General features: G+C 52.4%; 1 long non-coding RNA gene across 1 annotated transcript in view; it reads right to left on the reverse strand.

Annotated features, from left to right (window-relative positions):
* Positions 1 to 5688: 5688 nt before the first annotated feature.
* LOC130704937 (uncharacterized) overlaps positions 5689 to 19584 on the reverse strand; it is a 35379-nt gene continuing 21483 nt past the window's right edge. The window contains exon 3 of the long non-coding RNA XR_009005489.1: positions 5689 to 5911. This is a non-coding gene — a long non-coding RNA (uncharacterized LOC130704937). The remainder of the gene's footprint in view (positions 5912 to 19584) is intronic.

Consider the following 19584-nt stretch of genomic DNA (forward strand, 5'->3'; position numbering starts at 1 on the left):
AGAAAGAAGAACAAAATACCCCAAAGTTAGCATAAGGAAAGAAATCATAAAGATCAGATCAGAAATAAATGAAAAAGAAATGAAGGAAATGATAGCAAAGATCAATAAAACTAAAAGCTGGTTCTTTGAAAAAATAAACAAAATTGATAAATCATTAGCCAGACTCATCAAGAAAAAAAGGGAGAAGACTCAAATCAATAGAATTAGAAATGAAAAAGAAGTAACAACTGACACTGCAGAAATACAAAGGATCATGAGAGATTACTACAAGCAACTATATGCCAATAAAATGGACAACCTGGAAGAAATGGACAAATTCTTAGAAAAGCAAAACTTTCCAAGACTGAACCAGGAAGAAATAGAAAATATAAACAGACCAATCACAAGCACTGAAATTGAAACGGTGATTAAAAATCTTTCAACAAACAAAAGCCCAGGACCAGATGGCTTCACATTCACATTCACCAGGCGAATTCTATCAAACATTTAGAGAAGAGCTAACACCTATCTTTCTCAAACTCTTCCAAAATATAGCAGAGGGAGGAACACTCCCAAACTCATTGTATGAGGCCACCATCACCCTGATACCAAAACCAGACAAAGATGCCACAAAAAAAGAAAACTACAGGCCAATATCACTGATGAACATAGATGCAAAAATCCTCAACAAAATACTAGCAAACAGAATCCAACAGCACATTAAAAGGATCATACACCATGATCAAGTGGGGTTTATCCCAGGAATTCAAGGATTCTTCAATATATGCAAATCAATCCATGTGACAAACCATATTAACAAACTGAAGGAGAAAAACCATATGATCATCTCAATAGATGCAAAAAAAGCTTTTGACAAAATTCAACATCCATTTATGATAAAAACCCTCCAGAAAGTAGGCATAGAGGGAACTTACCTCAACATAATAAAGGCTATATATGACAAACCCACAGCCAACATCATTCTCAATGGTGAAACACTGAAACCATTTCCACTAAGATCAGGAACAAGACAATGTTGCCCACTCTCACCACTATTATTCAACATAGTTTTGGAAGTTTTAGACACAGCAGTCAGAGAAGAAAAAGAAATTAAAGGACTCCAAATCGAAAAAGAAGAAGTAAAACTGTCACTGTTTGCAGATGACATGATACTATACATAGAGAATCCTCAAGATGCTACCAGAAAACTACTAGAGCTAATCAATGAATTTGGTAAAGTAGCAAGATACAAAATTAATGCACAGAAATCTCTTGCATTCCTATATACTAATGATGAAAAATCTGAAAGAGAAATTAAGGAAACACTCCCATTTACCATTGCAACAAAAAGAATAAAATACCTAGAAATAAACCTACCTAAGGAGACAAAAGATCTGTTTGCAGAAAACTATAAAACACTGATGAAAGAAATTAAAGATGATACAAACCGATGGAGAGATATATCATGTTCTTGGATTGGAAGAATCAACATTTTGAAAATGACTATACTACCCAAAGCAATCTACAGATTCAATGCAATCCCTATCAAACTACCAATGGCATTTTTCACAGAACTAGAACATAAAATTTCACAATTTGTATGGAAACACAAAAGACCCCGAATAGCCAAAGCAATCTTGAGAACGAAAAATGGAGCTGGAGGAATCAGGCTCCCTGACTTCAGACTATACTACAAAGCTACAGTAATCAAGACAGTATGGTACTGGCACAAAAACAGAAATATAGATCAATGGAAGAGGATAGAAAGCCCAGAGATAAATCCACGCACCTCTGGTCACCTTATCTTTGATACAGGAGGCAAGAATATACAGTGGAGAAAAGACAGCCTCTTCAATAAGTGGTGCTGGGAAAACTGGACAGCTACATGTAAAAGAATGAAATTAGAACACTCCCTAACATCATACACAAAAATAAACTCAAAATGGATTAAAGACCTAAATGTAAGGCCAGACACTATAAAACTCTTAGAGGAAAACATAGGCAGAACACTCCATGACATAAATCACAGCAAGATCCTTTTTGACCCACCTCCTAGAGAAATGAAAATAAAAACAAAAATAAACAAATGGGACTTAATGAAACTTAAAAGCCTTTGCACAACAAAGGAAACCATAAACAAGATGAAAAGACAACCCTCAGAATGGTTGAATATATTTGCAAACAAAGCAACTGACAAAGGATTAATCTCCAAAATATATAAGCAGCTCATGCAGCTCAATACCAAAAAAACAAACAACCCAATCCAAAAATGGGAAAAAGACCTAAATAGACATTTCTCCAAAGAAGATATACAGATTGCCAACAAACACATGAAAGGATGTTCAACATCACTAATCATTAGAAAAATGCAAATCAAAATTACAATGAGGTATCGCCTCACACCAGTCAGAATGGCCATCGTCAAAAAATCTACAAACAATAAATGCTGGAGAGGGTGTAGAGAAAAGGGAACCCTCTTGCACTGTTGGTGGGAATGTAAATTGATACAGTCACTATGGAGAACAGTATGGCGGTTTCTCAAAAAACTAAAAATAGAACTACCATATGACCCAGCAATCCCACTACTGGGCATATACCCTGAGGAAACCATAATTCAAAAAGAGTCACATACCACAATGTTCATTGCAGCTCTATTTACAATAGCCAGGACATGGAAGCAACCTAAGTGTCCATCAACAGATGAATGGATAAAGACGATATATATACACACACACATATATATACAATGGAATATATATACAGTGGAATGGCACATATATACAATGGAATATTACTTAGCTGTAAAAAGAAACAAAATTTAGTTATTTGTAGTGATGTGGATTGACCTAGAGACTGTCATACAGAGTGAAGTAAGTCAGAAAGAGAAAAACAAATACCATATGCTAACACATATATATGGAATCTTAAAAAAAATGGTTCTAATGAACCTAGGGGTAGGACAGGAGTAAAAATGCAGACATAGAGAATGGAATTGAGCTCACAGGGAGGGGGGAAGGGTAAGATGGGATGAAGTGAGAGAGTGGCATGGACATATATACACTACCAAATGTAAAATTGATAGCTAGTGGGAAGCAGCCACATAGCATAGGGAGATCAGCTCTGTGCTTTGTGACCACCTAGAGGTGTGGGATAGGGAGGGTGGGAGGGAGGGAGGAGATATAGGGATATATGTATACGTATAGCTGATTCACTTTGTTATACAGCAGAAACTAACACAGCATTGTAAAGCAATTATATTCCAAAAAAGTTGTTAATAAATAAATAAATAGATCGATAGATAGATAAATAAAATAAAATAAAATTAGAGAGAGAAACCTCGTGGAGGTGCTTGGCTTTGTGACGCTGAGATAACAGATTCCTCCTTGAATCTTGGAGAGGAAGAAAGTGTGCTCCTGGCACCACAGCAGGAAGGAGTGACTGTCTCTGCAGAGCCTGTTCCCAGGGCAGTGTCATGGGCGGGGCTATCTGTGCAGCGAGGACACTTGGGCAGCCGGACCGGGTCCTCAGCTGCGGGTCTGACTGGCTCTGTGCCAGGAGACCTGGACGCCAGAGGGTGGTCACCACAGGGGCGGCGGGAGGGGCAGTGGCGCCGTCTGCTCTCTCCTCTGCAGGGATGTTGGTGACACGAATCTCCCCACAGGGACATCGTCGGTACCTGCATACATCTCCGGGCTCATATCTCCCCAAGACGGGCGCATCCTCCCCACCCTGCCCAGGGGCCCTCGGAGCCCCCGCAGGACCAGGAGAAGGAACCCATTGTTGCTGCAGCTGGGCCGGGAGTAGATGCCCTGTCCTTCCCCTGAGACGCGGCACTGCCTCTGTGTGGGCGGTGGACGCCTCTCCTTGGACCTGGGGCAGAACCAGCTCCCAAGCATTGGGGCTGGGACAGCCAGACCTGCAGGACTTGTTACAGATGCAGGTGCACAGGTCCCACCTTGGGCCTGTGAATCAGCCTCTGTGGGGCTGCGCCCCAGGTGTCTGTGTTTCCAGAAAACTGTGGTGATTCTGACGCACAACCAGGTTGGAGACGGCCAGACATCGGGGAAGACCACCAAGTCCGGGACGAACTCCTACCTGGCAGGTCATGAAGAAGGAGGACATGCAAGGAAGGTGCTGAGAGCAGGTCTGTCCCTCACCCCGTGAGCCCGCCCTCTTCACACACACCTGCGCCCCAGGCCTGCTCACTGCGGTGTCCCCTCCTCCCTCCCGGGCACCCAGCACACTGCATGGTACCTCCTTACAGGCAGCGGTAACTGCTGAGTTCCCACCAACAGGACGTGGGCCAGCGAGGCCAGCAGTGTCTGGTCCAGGACTGGGGAAGTGCCTTCCCCACGCACCTCCCCTTCTGCATCTGGATCCAGGGACGGACCATGAGGCCTGGGATGGAAGACACGGAGGACGCACTCCTGGGAGGAGCCTTCAGATGGAGGGAGCCACCTGCCAACCTGCTCAGTGAATGAGTTTGAACTTCTGTACTCAAGACTCTGGACACTTGGGGTCCTTCTCCTGCAGCAGCCAGCAGCCCCCGACTGCAATGGACCTGGGTAACCTGCAGAACTTCTCACAAGGAGAGGGTCTTCGGGAGACCTGTCCCTGTGAACAAAGGGACATCCTCTCAGTAGAGGAGAGAGGGCTGCACGCCTACAACCCAGTCAAGCCCAGGACAAGCACACGCCTTGAGCAGGAGAAGCAGTCCGGCTCTTAGCCCAGGGCTCCCGGGCTTCCTGAAGTCTCACGGGTTTGGCCTAGAACATGGAAGAGGGGGTGAGGCGACAGTTCCACACTCTGAAGACCTAAACTCTCAGAAGAAACGTCTGACCACGTGTGAGCCGTAATCATCTAACGGGTGAAAAACAATCTGGAAAAGCTGCAGCGGATACAGATGACCACGCCTCGCTCTAATTAGGAGGCCGGGAACAGCAGGGCAGGCGACATTCATGACGTTCATTATGGAGACCAGGGCCCAGCTGTCGGCGCCACTCTTGACGGCATCAGGCACTCGCCGCCCCCCCGTGTGCCCTCGGTACGTCCGCAGCTGCTGTGGGACACGTCACATATCTGGCCTGGTCCCGAACAGTCGTGTGCAATGGCAGGAGCCTGGAAGACTCAGCCCCCGTTGGAAGGAGACTCTGCAGGAGCCGCTGGGCTGAGGCTTCGGACAGTCCCAACGGGGGCGTCCAACCGTGAAACACGCTCCGGGTTGTGCGTGAGGCCCGGGTGCACCCGTGCGTGGAGTACACACCCGCCTTCCCTGCCCCCTGCTGCAGTGTCACGGCCGTCAGGGCCACACCACAGGGCGGGTGGGCGGTGGCGTGGAAGGGGGAACATCCCGGCTCCAGGAAGACACAGGAACCACAGCAAACCACAGCTCCCAAGCGTGGGCACCGGCCACCCAGGAAGCCCACCTCAGCCCCTCACTTGCTCCATGAACTGAGGCAAGTTCCTCACCCTCTCTGAGCCTCTCACTCACCTGAAAAGCCGGGATGATTACCTGCACTTATTTCAATGCTGCTGGGATACTGCACACGAGCCCAGCACCTGACACTACAGAACTGCCCAGTATCACCACATCCTCACCCGGCACGAGGCCTGGACAGTCATAACTAGGTTTGTGCATGTCACTGGTCCTCTGTGAACCTCTGTTTCCTCTTCTGCCATCCCTGGTGATGCTGCTGTGAGGGTACAGAGGAAACACTGAATGATGGCCTGTCGTGACTGGTTCCTACCAGGGAGCACCAGGGATCCTTGGGCATCGCCGAAGGAAGAGGTGCCGGTAACTGCTGGAGGCGCCTGGAGCTGGGAGCAGAGCTGCCTGAGCTTCACGTGGGCCAAGTGACTGACGTGAAAGTGCAGAGGGCCCTTCACTCGCCAGAGCCCTGTGGCCATGGCAACCCTCATCAGGGTTGATGATCTGAGGATGATTAAGGAACATTTAAATTAACTAAGAGTCCAAACATCCCACGTCCAGGTAGGGCCATGGCTCACACATGCCCCCTTTCCAGCCTCTTGGGCTCAGCGTGGGGCGGCTGCTGGGCTGGAGGCGGGCCCTGCTGGCCGAGTCCTGGCTCTGGTCCCAGCCCCCCAGCGCTGGGGCCGTGGAGCACACTCAGAAACCCTTTTGTATTAACATGCTCCCCCCACCCCGTCTCCCTCCCTCCTCCCACCAGCATCCTCGCACCCACCCCAGCCTCTGCCTTACTCTCAAAACTGTCAACACGAGGGCATGCTGGTGCCCGCCCCCCTTTCTCCATCACGAACAGTAGTCATATTCTGTTTGAACCAAAATTGCGCAAAGAGAGTACCTTTTAGTCACACGAGGACGTGTGACAAGTGGAAACAGAAGCCAAGCCCCAAAACCTCCCTCAGATGATGGCAGTGAGCCTGGATGTGCAGGGCCCCAGGTGGAGCCCAGGGACCATGGGGCTACACTGAGGAAGCAGGCAGGGGCTCCCCAGGCTGGTGCATCTGCAGTGGGGTCACCCGGGGAAGCTGCCCCCATGGCTCTGGCCGGGCAGCTCTTTGTGGAGACGGGGTGTGAGGGCAGGAGCCAGGCAACTCGGCACCGCTGCGAGTAGCAGCGCCCAGCCCAGGCGATGAGGCTCCCCAGGAGGGCACTGCCCAGCCCCTCCTCCAAGCCCAGGCTGCAGTTTCTCCCCACAAGTGTCCGTCCTGCTCGGGGTGCAAGCCACATAAGCCTCCTTCCCACACACTAGGGTAACAGAGCTGCCAAGCCTACAGCCCCGCTGTCCTGCGGTGAACGTGGGTGAGCATATTTCTGCCGACCTGACCAGAGCCAGGGGCTGAGGGCTCAGTTTCCCATTCCCTTGGGGAGTGCAGGGCACAACACCCTTCACGCCCAGTCCCCATCCCCATCAGAACCACGGTCCTGTGCCCTCCGCCCAGCAAGGCCTGCGACGTGGTCTGGCCTCCGCTGTGGACCAGACGGCACTTTGTGCCTGGAGGACTTGGCCTTATGCTCACCTTGGAACAGTGGGTGCTCAGGGCAGATGCTGGAACCCTGTTTGCAGGAAGTCACGGAGGGCTTCCCGGAGGAAGGGGAAATCGGAGGAAGACTCTTGGGGCGTTGTACAGCCTGGCTCAGGGCATACCACTGAACCCCGGCTCTGGGAGCCACGTCTGAGCGAGGCATTGGGGAGTTGCAGTCACAGAAGCCCCTCCTCCACCCCCGAGTTTCATCTGAGACATGACCGGCTCCTTGGACGCAGGAAGAAGAGGCGGTCCTCAGCCTTCCCCACCCAGCAGGGCTGCTAGAGGCCCCGGCCTGTCCTCCCCAGCAGAAACGCCTCAGGCTCGCTGTTGGAAGGCCCTTGGTACAGCGAGGCCCCCTTGGCTAAGGGACGGGGTTGAAGGGAGCCTTGCCCCTTGCCCGGTTCCAGCTGCACGATGGAGCCTGACACCACAGCCCTGGCTGCAATCCTGGCTGCGTGGCTCCCCCCGTACCCCACCCCCCCTTTCTTCATCCTCTGCCACCGGCTGGGCTCCTGGTCAGAAGGAACTGATGACCCACCAGCAACAGGGGGCCCTTCGTTGCCAAATCTACTTCCTCCCCTGCCTGGAGCCCCCAGCTATCCCCCTCCACCCGGGGTATCGCCAGGGCCCGTGTGGGCCAAGGATCATCCAGGACACCCCGAGTCCTCCCTGGGACAGTCCCCAGCCCCAGCCTGTTCAGTCCTGGCCCAGCAGCATTGTCCCTGAGTGTCCAGCTTGTACAACCGCTGAGGTCACCTCTGTAAAACAGTGGGCTGGACGATGAATTTCTAAATGTGGCAGCACTGAGATGCGTCTGTCCCACGCGCCCTTCACAGGATGCGAGGCCGCCTCTCTCTCCTGGGGCGTGGCCTCCACAGGGGGCCGGCCGCCTGCCACTAAGGAGCTGGAGACCACGTGGAGAGGGCTGTGCTCATCCAAATTCCTGACCCACACAGGTACACACACGGTCAATAAACACCGTTGTTTAAAGCTGCTAAGGTCTGAGCTGGTTTGTTGTGAAGCCATGGTAACTGAAACAACAGGTGTGTCTCCAAGGACAGCTCTGCTTGGGCTTGGGGCCTCTGGGGATGCACTGGATGAGGATGTGATTACAGGCGGGGGGCGCGGGGGTGCAGCTCACCCCAGGCTCTGCTGGTCCCCCTGACATCACATCTCTTGGTCCAAACATAACTGAGGCTTTTCTTGGGTGGCGTTAGAGTCCCCGATGGTCAACAACAGCAAAACAGCAAATGTGCAACACTGAACAAAGGGCAGGACAGAGCGTCCCTGTGGTGGCAGGTGATGGGGCACAGAGCACTGTCCCCTGATCTCCTCCAGGCGGGTGTGCCCCCCAGGGAACCCCTGGAGCCAGCCTGTGGCCCGGCACCTCCCGCCGACCCACCATAAGGCCCTCTGGATTTGGGGGTGAGCTCGGCAAGTAGCAAGGCGCGTGTGAGTGAGAAATGAGATGCAGAAGGTCTCCCAGCAGGGATTCATCAGACAACCGTAAACACATTGCAGAGTATCCATCCGACAAGGCCACCAGCCCTCCAAAGCCTGGAGGTGTCCGAGCCCAAACACCTCTGGGAAGCGGTCTGAGACTCGTGGCCAAGGGCACCCGAGGCTGCAAGAGTCCTGCCACTTTATAGGACACGGGCACACGTGAGTCATTAAGGAGAGAACAGCTGTAGAGAAGTAGGTACCAAACCGCTAATGTGATCCTTTCTGGGCAAAATTACAGAGAACATTCTTCTTATAACTTAGGAAATTTCTCCCTAAGCAGGGGAGTCTGCCTTTCTAAAAGCCTTTAAAATATTCTCAAAATCCCAGCTTCCGAAATATATATAAATAATAATATATGCAATATATTAATATATCGAATAATATAACATAATATACTATATTTTATTATTTATATATTTGGAAAGCTGGGACTGTATATTACTTATTACTTTATATAGTATATGAATATATTATATATTAATGTTATAATATTGTGTATTATATATTTATTTGGAAAACTGGGGTTTTGAGAAGGTATTAAAAGGCTTTTAGAAAGAAAGACTCCCCTGTTTTGGTCCCTTTTCCAACCCCGGGATCTCAGGAGGAGCGGGGCCGTTATTGTCCGGCTCCTGGAGTTCATCCTGCCCAAGGTAGGTCAGGCTGCTAGACAGGGCACTCAGGCCCTCCAGCCCGGACGCCCGGCCAGGGCAGGAACACTTGACCCTGTGACGTCCCACATCACCACCAGAGAGAGAGGAAGGCAGCACAGTGGCACAAGCGGGAACTGGGACTGTTCTCAATTCTGGTCCCTATAATGCACAGCCTGGGAGAACAGCACCGCTCTGACACAAAGGCACCTCAAGGACGCAGCCGTGAGGCAGGGGAGCCGGAGACCAGGCCAGGGGCCGGCGGCTGGGCACAGGACACAGGCCTCCTGGGACTTCTTCGGGACCATGTGGCTTCCATCTCCTGTGGATCAAAGCTCACCCACCACGTGCCCCGGTCGCACCATCTGGATCCCAGAAGCAACTGCGCCCTCGCCTGCACCCACACACGGGGACCCTGCCGCCAGGTGGCGACGGAGCTCCAGGGAGAGACCCAGGCTCTTCGTTCGCTCTGTGAAAAGATGCTGGCTCCAGGGATCTTCCCAAGGCCAGCTGCCCCACAGAGACCCTGGGCGCCATCCGTGACATAGGCCCCGTCCTGGCCCTGGGCGGGAGTTTAGCCCTGAATGCCTTCATCCCACCTGCCCGGGGGGCTGTCATCAGGAGGGGAGGGGGGTGTGCCAGCCGCCCCGTGAGCAGGCACCTGCCTGGAGGAGCGGCAGCATCCCCTTCCGCGGAGGCACCGCACAGAACCCTGCTCCCCGACCGGGCTTCTAGGGCTCGGACAGGCTCAATTTAGGGAGCTGGGTATTAAACTGTTGGTGGCTTGGAGTCTGCGGTGGTCAGAGTGTCTACACTGCAGAAATGAGGAGACGCTGCAAATCAGGGGGTTTTGTGGGTTGTTTCTGTTCCACGTTGCTGGTTCACAGCTCACCGCTGCTTGGTACCATCAAATGTCTTTACTTCTCAGATTAAAGTAGGAAGGGTGGTCCTGGAACCACTTGCCAAGACTGCAGACCCTGTGGTGTCCTGAGATGTGCAGATTCTCCGGTACATCCCGGTCCCTGGCGCCAGGTCTGAAGGGCAGAGCCTGGACTTTGTGTTCTGACCCACGATGGGGGTCAGTTCCGTGCAGTCTTCAAGAAGGCACTGGGCCAGACTTCCAGTTGCTTGATCCAGCGGCTCAGAGGCATTGCGCCCTTGCCATTGTCCCCCCTCCCCAAGGCTCCTCTCAAGCAGTCACTTTCCTGGTGAATACAGTGCCTCTGCGTTGACAGTGAACAAAGACTTTTTTCTTTTTACTGACTTTTTTCTGATGACTGCCACATGGCCTGGAAACGTACGCTGGTAGCTGGGAACACGAGGGCTGATTATTCCGTGCGTGGGGGCAGTGAGACCTTCAGTGGATGAATCACTCCCTTGCAAAAGCCTCCAGGGAGACCGACATCTCGAAATACATTTGCGTGCAGATGGTCACGACCTGCTCGCAGCCCAGGGCATGGCATCCCCGGGGCTCACGACCCAGAACCCGAGACGTGAACGTGCCCGTGGAGCACCTGGAAATCGCGTGGAGAGGCAGGTTCTGATTCAGCAGGGCTGGGGCAGGGCCCGAGGTTTGGGGTTTTTAAGAACTGAACAAGCCGCCCCGGCATGTCAGTGCTGCTGGCATGGGGACCACACTTGAATCATAAGAATCTTTGCTACACTGTACCCCAGAGTCCTTGTGAAGCAGTCGGAGCTCTGACTGCATTAACAACGACAGCATAATCACTCTCGGTGTATTTATTTCCTGCATCTTCTCCCTTTCCTCAAGGTGCGTCTCAGCTTGGACCTCTGGCCCTTGTCTAAGCTGCACAAGACACTTCAAAACTTAGCGGCTTACACAACAATAAAGGATTTGAGCCGGGGCTCAGCTGGACACTTCTTCCTTCCAATTAGTGCACACTTGGGCCGCGGGGCTTCAGCCAGGACAGCTGACACGGCTGGGAACGGATGGCACAGAGCTCTCTCCATCTGACCTTCTACTGGGCAGCTTGGGCTTCCGGATGACAGGTGGCCTCGAGCCACTGGCCCTCGTACATGGCAGCTGGCTTCCAGGACACAGAGTCCCAGGAAGACAAACCCCAACATGCAAGCACTTACCAAGCTCACACTTGCTAATGCCCAACCCTAAACAACCGTGTGGCCAAGCCCCAGGTTAATGGGGCATGAGGTCACCATAGGGGCCACAGAGACAACAGTCTGCTATGGCCTCTGACTCTGACACCCTTGTTCATTAGTCTCAAGATCAGTTCCCTTGGAGAGTGTTTCACCAAAAGGCTCCTTTAGGGGAGTCTCGGATCTTTGCAATTATCATCAGAGAATTGAATTCAACTACACTCAAACACTTTAAACAGTTCATCAGAAGTTCAGACACCCTCATTGTTATGCAAGAGTTGCTTGCTTCAGTCATTACATTGAAAATTAATTAATTCTTTTAGTCGTATTTTTTAATGGAGGATGAATTTAATTCTTTGTATAATATGACAAATTTCTGCTAAAGGCTGACAGCTGTGGGCATGCATCACTGTTCTCATTTCAGAAGCCATTCTGCCAAGACAAATTTATTATTTCGTGGTAAAAGAATGGGTTAGGACCGCCACTGGCAAAAAGAGACTTTGGGCCACAAGCCCGGGGTATTATCATTGCCAACAGAGTACTTGGCCAGTGGGACACGCGGGGTCATTACAGGAGACCAACATCTACACACCAGTCAGGACACTCAGCACCCTCGGATGACATCCCAAGTTTTCCTCAGGCTTGTATCTGGGGGTGTTTTTAATAATAGGCACAGGGAGACCTCTTTGGCATTTGTGAAACTATTTTTCCCCATTTTTTTTATTAGAAAATGACAAGAGCATGGTAAAAATCAGCCAGATGGGTCAAAAGGATGTGCAGTGGAAACTCAGCTTCTTCCCACCTGCATGCCCAAGTGCCCAGAAAACAATGGTGCCTTGTGTGCACATGTATGCAGCTTACGGCAGCAGCTGCACACACTAAATGCAGGCGTGCACCAGTGTGTCATTGCTCCTCTCACAGCCAATGCTTCTTGAGGGTCATTTGAACAACTGCTCAGCTTCGGACATGGCCACCGACCTGTTAGTTTCCTGGGTCTTCTGGAATCAATCATCCAGTCCCCATGAGTTTTCAAGTTTATTTACATAGAGCTAAGCAAAGTATCCTTTTCAATTTGAATCTGAATGTTTTTTCTGCATCTGTGGTTTCTCCACTTTCTCATTTTGAATTGTCCTCCTGTGAGGCTGAGTTTATTGCACATCTGTGCATGTACATACGTGTGTGTGTGGCAACGCACACATGGGAGCTTGTGAGTATCCACACACGTGTGTCTTCAAGTCAACTTGAGATTACTTTTCACTTCTCATTTTCTGTTTTCAAAGTCACCAGGTCCTGCTTTTATTGTCCTTAATTTCCTGTCTTGCCTTTTCTAAGGACAATTTTGTTGTTTTTTCCTCTTTGCCCAAACTGAATGCTCACTTTATTTTTCTTCATACTTGTCAACAATTCACCAGGAAAGCCATCTCATTCCGGGTTTTTCTTTGTGGGAAGCTTTTGTATTACCAATTCAATCTCTTGTTATATAAATTTATTGATTTTCTATTTCTTCTTGAGTCAGTTTGGGCAGTTGGTGTCTTTCTAGGAATGTGTCCATTTCATATAGATCATCTAACGTGGCTTTGGCTGTAGTCTGCACCAGCCCCACGCTCCGTTGCCTACATCTCTGGATGCAGACCCTCCCAGCACTTCTCCAGACCGAGAAGGTTTCATGTGGGAAGGGTCCCCGTGCTCACCTGCCGTCCTCCGGCAGCCCTGCTTTCCAGAATAGGAGAGATGAGGGGTCAGTGGGCACCATTAGGGGGGAAAGGGACATGGGTCCTGCGTGTCCCCTGATTGACTAAGAAGGCCAGCATGTGGACACTGAAGGTCTGGAAATCTCTCCCCTTGGTCTGTGTACCCCAGGGTGCAAGCGCCCAGGTGAGAATTCACATCTGCTGCTTATCTCCGAATTAACACTGAGTCCACATTTCCCTCCGGCCCATGACTTTCTCAGTATCTTACTCAAGGCCTAGGCAGCATCCAGGAACTCCTGAGTCACTGTGTATTAAGCCCCCACCTGCTAAGAAGCCAGGACAGCCCCGCCCACCATGGGCAGGTCTGGGCTTGGGGCCCGGGGCCCCCCAGCTCTGGGAAAGAGAGGTGGGCTCACCCCCACCTGGCAGGGCAAGCTCTGAGCCCACAAACAGCCTGGATCTCCAGGCCTCGAGTTTCTGTCTCCGGGGAGGCCAGGTGAGTACCCTCCCCCTCTGTGAAGGCCACTCAGTGCCCCAGAAATCCTCTTGCCGCTAAGCAGCTCCAAGCCTGTCAAACTGGAGTCTTCTCGTTAATCACTCACAGACTTTCATCTCCGCTGGTATTTGCTATCCGTTCACTGAATAATTAGATATAATTAATAACCTCATGCATTAGCATCATCACAACATTATGGGTGTCAGGAGCATATAAGTTAATTAGAGGTTAATGTTTTTTGGCTCCAAATCAGATGCTTAAGTTGTGTGTTGGGGAAGCATGAACTGTGTCCCTTTAATTAATTTTGCAGTGTTTCTGGGGTCTGGAAAAGCAGATTAAAAAATCTACTGACGTCTTGGGATTTGGTGGTTTAAGAGAAGTTCCCAGAAAAACCACACCAACGTTGTGTATCAACATTTACTGAAAAACCTGCCTTTTATGGGACTACATGTAAGCCACCTTTGGGGACACAAAAATGAGTCAGATGCAGACCCCGACTTTATGCCTGCAGCCAGGGAGGTAAAATTGGCCAGCACATGGGTCTCTGCAGTAGGAAGTAGAGAGACAATGGCCGTGGCCAGGGGGCTGAGTTGCTCCAGATTCACGGTGCATGTAATCAGGGGATAGTGGCTCTTTTACCAAGGTGACCCTTTAATAAACCACTAAATTCCTGTAATGAAATGTTCAGGTCAGGAAAAGAAACTCTTTGTCAAGGCATTAATCATGATTTCGGACTTAGAAAATACGGCTCTTAAGGGGATAAATGATAGACACAGGCTGTGGGAATTGCAGGGAAGATGAGGATGTCTCTACTTGAACATGTTAGAACTCTTTTGATTGCAAGCGAGGGCTCCCCAATTCGAGTTGGCTTAAACAGAAAGAAAGCAAAGGTGCTATTGGCACATAGCACTGAAAACTCCAGGAGTGGATATCAGGCATGGCTGCCTCCAGGAACCCAGTGTCACTGGGAAGCTCTTCTTGTGTTCTCCCCTTTTTGGATGCGGGAGGGTTATGATTCCCTCTGTGTTGGCATTTTCACAGCCAGGCTCTCCCCACGTATGGCCAAATGACCAGGTTTAACTCTCTGCCCCCTTAGCTACTCCAGGGACAACAATGGTGGCAGGGATGCTGAAAGAGCTGACATCTATTCAGTGGTCAGGGTATGCTAGGCAGCAACCTAGCTGCTGTGTGTATTGACTCCTTTAATCTTCAACTCTTGGAAGGGAAGGGGGGCATGTAATGGGGTGATTAAGAATCTGGGTTTAGAGCCAGACACTTGGGTTATATTCCGGATCTTCCTCTCATATATGTTTGAATTTGAATCGTGACTTAACATCCAAGCCTCAGCTTCATCATCTACACAGTTAACGCCTTGTTTAGAGAGCTGTCTGGTGGGGCCAGATGAGGCCACCTCGGCCAGTTCTGTGACCCAGGCTGGCCCATGTGTACTTAACAAATATTGGCTATTTGCTATTGGCTATACCAGTTATTTGTAGCAATGATGACAGGGATCATGTGTCCATAGCAGCAATCAGCTCAGACTTTTAAAAACAGGCCCCGTGTCAAATCTTCCCTTTAGCTGTCCCAGAAATTTTAACCCAATATTTTGAAATCCAAACAGCATCCTTCAGACAGCACTTTGAACTGGGGAACCACACAAAAACCTTTATAAGACGTGTTGCAGGGCTGGGGTCAGGACCCCAGCAATAAAGTCACGTTCCTTGCGGCAGCCACCACAGCTGACCACCTGCTGTTACAGCAGATATTCGGGAAGTCGCTTGGGGAGGGCAACAGCCTCTCTGAGCAGGTGAGGAAGGAGCCCAGCCCCGGGTCCCTGACTGCGAGGGCGCTGAGCCCAAATCCTAATGCTGCAAGGCCAGCGGATGAGACACAGCCCGAAAGCTCCCGTTCTCAGTGAACACAAAGCAACCGCGCTGGTTCCCCAGTCGTGGCCCCGCTGTGCCACCCCATCCTCATCTCGCGAGTATAGGGAGGGTGATGCTGCCTATTTTCTCCGCTAATTTTCCTGGGAGAGCGCTTCCTCGCCACAAAATGGCAATTTAATGGCTGTGTCTAAGGGAGAGAAGCAGCGTCACAGCCAGATGCAGGCAGGTCACAGGGCTTTGTACAGATTCCGCCATTCACGTTGCAATGCGCAGGCTGGGGCACTGGGGTGAGACAAGTACAGGAATATTCGAGTCCCAGGAAAGAGAGATACTGATAAAATGTGTCTGGCTGCACGTGGAAGCAAGCGTGCTTTATTCACATTAATGCACTGAAATGTACACCGGCCAGGACACTAAGCCCGGCTACCCCTCGGCTGCCATCCCCAGACAGTCACTGCCCAGACAGGCAGCTGGCTGCTCCAAAAGGCTGCAGATCAGCAGGCAGACGGCACTTGGGCACCATCTCGAAAGATAATTGGACATTTGCTTAGTGGCCTCAATTTCTATTTCTAGCTCATGGATGCTTTTTCTGGTTTTTTCCTCTGCTGAGAGACAACAAGAGCTCCCCTGAGCGACAGCAGGGCAGCTCGTGACGGCCACACCAACACCAGCCACCTGGAGTGCTGCAGGGAAGGGTTCTGAGGCCGCCCGAGCGGCAAGAAAATAGAGTGAAAAATTAGCAAACCCCCCCGGGCTGGGGCCTGGCGGGCATGGGGGTGTCCATCCACCAGCCGGGGCCCGGGGTCCGAAGGGCAGCATCATTAGGCTCTGGCCTGGCATCAGAGCCCCTGGCTCAGCCCCAGGCTTCTTCTCCCAGTGCGGCCTCCGCTGGCCTTTTCAGCTGCCACCCCTGGACTCTCTGAGGACCCCTCGGGGTTCCTGCAGCCGCCCCCACCCACGTGCGGGCCGGGTGGGTGGGGGGTGCTGGTCTACATGGAGCACCTCACGCCTCCCACCCCTCGGCCCCCACGCTCCTGGGGAAATGTCGTGCCCTTGGCTGATCAAATAAGAAATCTGACCTGACTCTGCCTTGCGTGGGTGCGGGTGTGAGAGCGCGGTGGGCAGAGGGCGCTCCCGCCCCCGGGACTCGCCCTCGGCTCGAATGCAGCGAAAGCGCCCCTTGCTTCCCCGAGATGAAGGGACCACCAGGACCCTGGCCTTCCCCCCACCCCCGCACTCCACGAGCAGGGACGCCAGGGTCACGGTACGCGTGTCAACTCCATCCGTGAGCGGCGCCCTCGAGCTGCTGATTCTCAAGGGTTCCTTCCGTCCTGCGGGTTGACTGCTTCCCAACCAGTCCCCGTCGGCGTCCTTCTAGAGCCACGTGTAAGCAGCAACGCGCCAGATACCCCCCGACTGGGGGCTCCCGACCGTGGAGCTGGGTCTCAGCTGCCGCGGGGGCCTCTGTCCCTCGCTGCCCTGCCCTCCCCAGGTTCCCTACAGCTGCCGGGCTAGAAGGCACGGCCGTGCGGGGGGACAGGGGGTTAGGGTTAGGGGCGTCTGATGCCCAGACTCACAGCTCTTTGAAGACGCAGAGGCAGGACGGTAACTGGAGCCACGGGCAATGGGACGTGGGGCACCTGCCCCTCCACCGTGGGTCCTAAGGCCTCTCTGAGGGGCCGACACACCCAGTGCTCAGGCCCTCACCTTTGCTCCCCTTTCCCTCCCCACCCCCACTGCCTCGTATCCCTGGGATCACACCCCCAACCCCCATAAAAGGTGAGAGCAGGCTCTGTATGTCTCAGGCACTGCCTTCTGGGGAGACTCGGCCAGGATGGATGAACCAGGAGGCTGACTTCACACTGGTCATCCCGCGCCCGTCAGGAGCAGGGGCCGTGACTGCCTGGTAGCCCTGTCCCTGGCCTGCTCTCTGCACTGGAAACAAAGGACAGGGCTGTACAAAGGCAAACCTCTCCTGTTAGGATAACATACGGCCTGCCCCCTCCATTTCTCCAGAACCCATTGTTCCCCCACCCCAGGAATTCTGGCCCACACCAGTTCAGGGTCCAGCAAAGAAGCTGCCCAAAACCCCAGGAAAGGGGAGACAGGTTTGAAAAGGAGTTGATGAAATGGAATTTAGATCATTCATTTGAATGTTAAATCACGAAATTGCAAAGAACTCTGGTTATTTTTATGACATACCTTGGGAGCTGAATATTTTGACATATTAATCAGTTCTCCAAAATGGCATTTACATCAAAATTTTGGCTACTTTTGTTGAGTTTCTGCCTTAGCTGTTACAGTTTATCTCCTCCAGGCTGGGTGAGGGGAGGATGCCATGGATGACTTGGGGCCCATCTCCTGGCTTCCTGCGGCAGCTCCACCCCATGAATGGGAGAAATTGTCCATACCCTGGAGGAGCTCCTTGGAAAAGTTTGCAAAATTTCTGGTTGTTCACACCTTGGGGCTGACAGTAACGCCCAGCACCCCCTGCAGCTGTGGAACAGGAGCGACACTTTCCGAGGCTGATGGAGGGGACCGCCTGGTCACCGGGAGGTGGCCCGGCCTCGGCAGGGCCGGCAGGACCTGCTGCCATGTTCCCACCACAGCGCACATTGCCGGGGGAAATGAAGGTCGCCCACCAGTGTTCTCCTGTCACAAGAAGCCAGCCAGGCTGCCACCGTGTGCAGCAGCCACAAGAAAAGCTCACGCGGTCACGTTCAGAGGGGTCCGTGGATCGTGTGCCTCTGTTTCCCACTCAAGTTCAGAACCAACAGAGTCACACTAATGACCAATTTCAAAACCAACTGAGACACATCAACTGCCAATCTAGTCTTCAGAAACCAGCACCACCCATCCTGGAGATGCAGCCAAGATGCAAGGTGCGCGGACAAGCTTCCGCGTCCTGAGCCTTGGAAGAGGCCCTTCACCACCAGTGACAGGAGCGCTGAGCGCACAGCCCTCGGCCTGGGCAGGGTGCCCTGTGCTTACCAGCCGCTCCCTGCAGGGAAGCACAGCCCTAAAACCAAGGCAAGAAGGGGCCGGATTCCTTCTCCCTACACTGTCCAACCCCATAAAGCGCCCCTCATCACCGGGGGAGGAAGGAGCAAGGGGGAAATGAGAGGCCAGAGGTGTTCCTTTCCTGGACGGAAACATCCCAAGTGAGGGGCGAGGGTCCCACCAAAGAGTACGCTTCGCAAGGTTCTAGTTCTAAACAATCCTCTGCTCACGCCACTCAAACCGGATCGCTCTCTGTGGCCTAAAGCAAAATTCCCTAAGGTACTTCCCTCGGGAGAACCTGTGTGCACAGTGAGGTGACCGAGTGTGTGTACTTAACCAAGTCCCCGTGCCTGGGGACAGCACGTGAGAGCCACCACCCGCCCCCAGCAGACCGCAGCTCGGCGCAGAGACGGGGGTGCTGAGGGCTCACAGTTCACACTGGCCCAGTTCACACTCCCAAGTGTGAGGCCGGCAAGGAGCACAAAGGGCTCCTCACTCTGTGAGGACGGGCTGTGTTCCCAGCGCACACTTGCGTGGCGGAGGGGCCCTCAACCCAAGGCCACAGTCACGGCCTTGTGCGCGTGCACGGAGCCATGAGGGTGATGCTCTGGGTGCCCGGCTTTGCTGTCAGACCCTGAAGAACACACCACCCGGGCTGGGTCTCCCCAGAACCAGACCCTGAGGCAGGACGTGAGTGCAAGAGGCTTGTTTGGGAAGACACACCAGAGACGCAGCCGGAGCAGATGGGAGGCGGGACGGGGAGGACACCAGCCCACCAGGCTGTGGCACTGAGTGGTCGGGTAGGGGACGTGGGTGGCCTCATGCTTCCTGGCCCTGTTCTGCAGGGGAGGTTGGACAACATAGCAGTCACTCTCCTGGGCAAAGCAGCCATTCCCACCACGCTCACCACGGCCAGGGCAGGACCCCGTCCAGACCCGCCGCCCAGAGCACCACCGTCCACTGCCCTGAACTCTCAGCCACTGTTTCCCCCCACACGTCTGCCCGTACCAGGACCATGGAACACGGAGCCGGGGAGCCGTCTGCATTTGCTGTTGCTCTGCCTGGATGCCGCCCTTGTCCCTCCCCCATCCTCCCTCCCCCATCCTCCCTCCCTCCATCATCAATTCTTATCTCCTTCCTTAGTCTTCTTCCTAGAACTCACCAGTTCCCAACAACCTATACCCTGTTCTTATTTGTCTTGTCCACAGTCTTCCTCCTTTCTCACTGGGATGAAACTCTTCATAGACAAGGATTTT

This window comes from Balaenoptera acutorostrata, chromosome 15, assembly GCF_949987535.1.
Source record: "Balaenoptera acutorostrata chromosome 15, mBalAcu1.1, whole genome shotgun sequence".
In the NCBI taxonomy this organism is placed as follows: Eukaryota; Metazoa; Chordata; class Mammalia; order Artiodactyla; family Balaenopteridae; genus Balaenoptera; species Balaenoptera acutorostrata.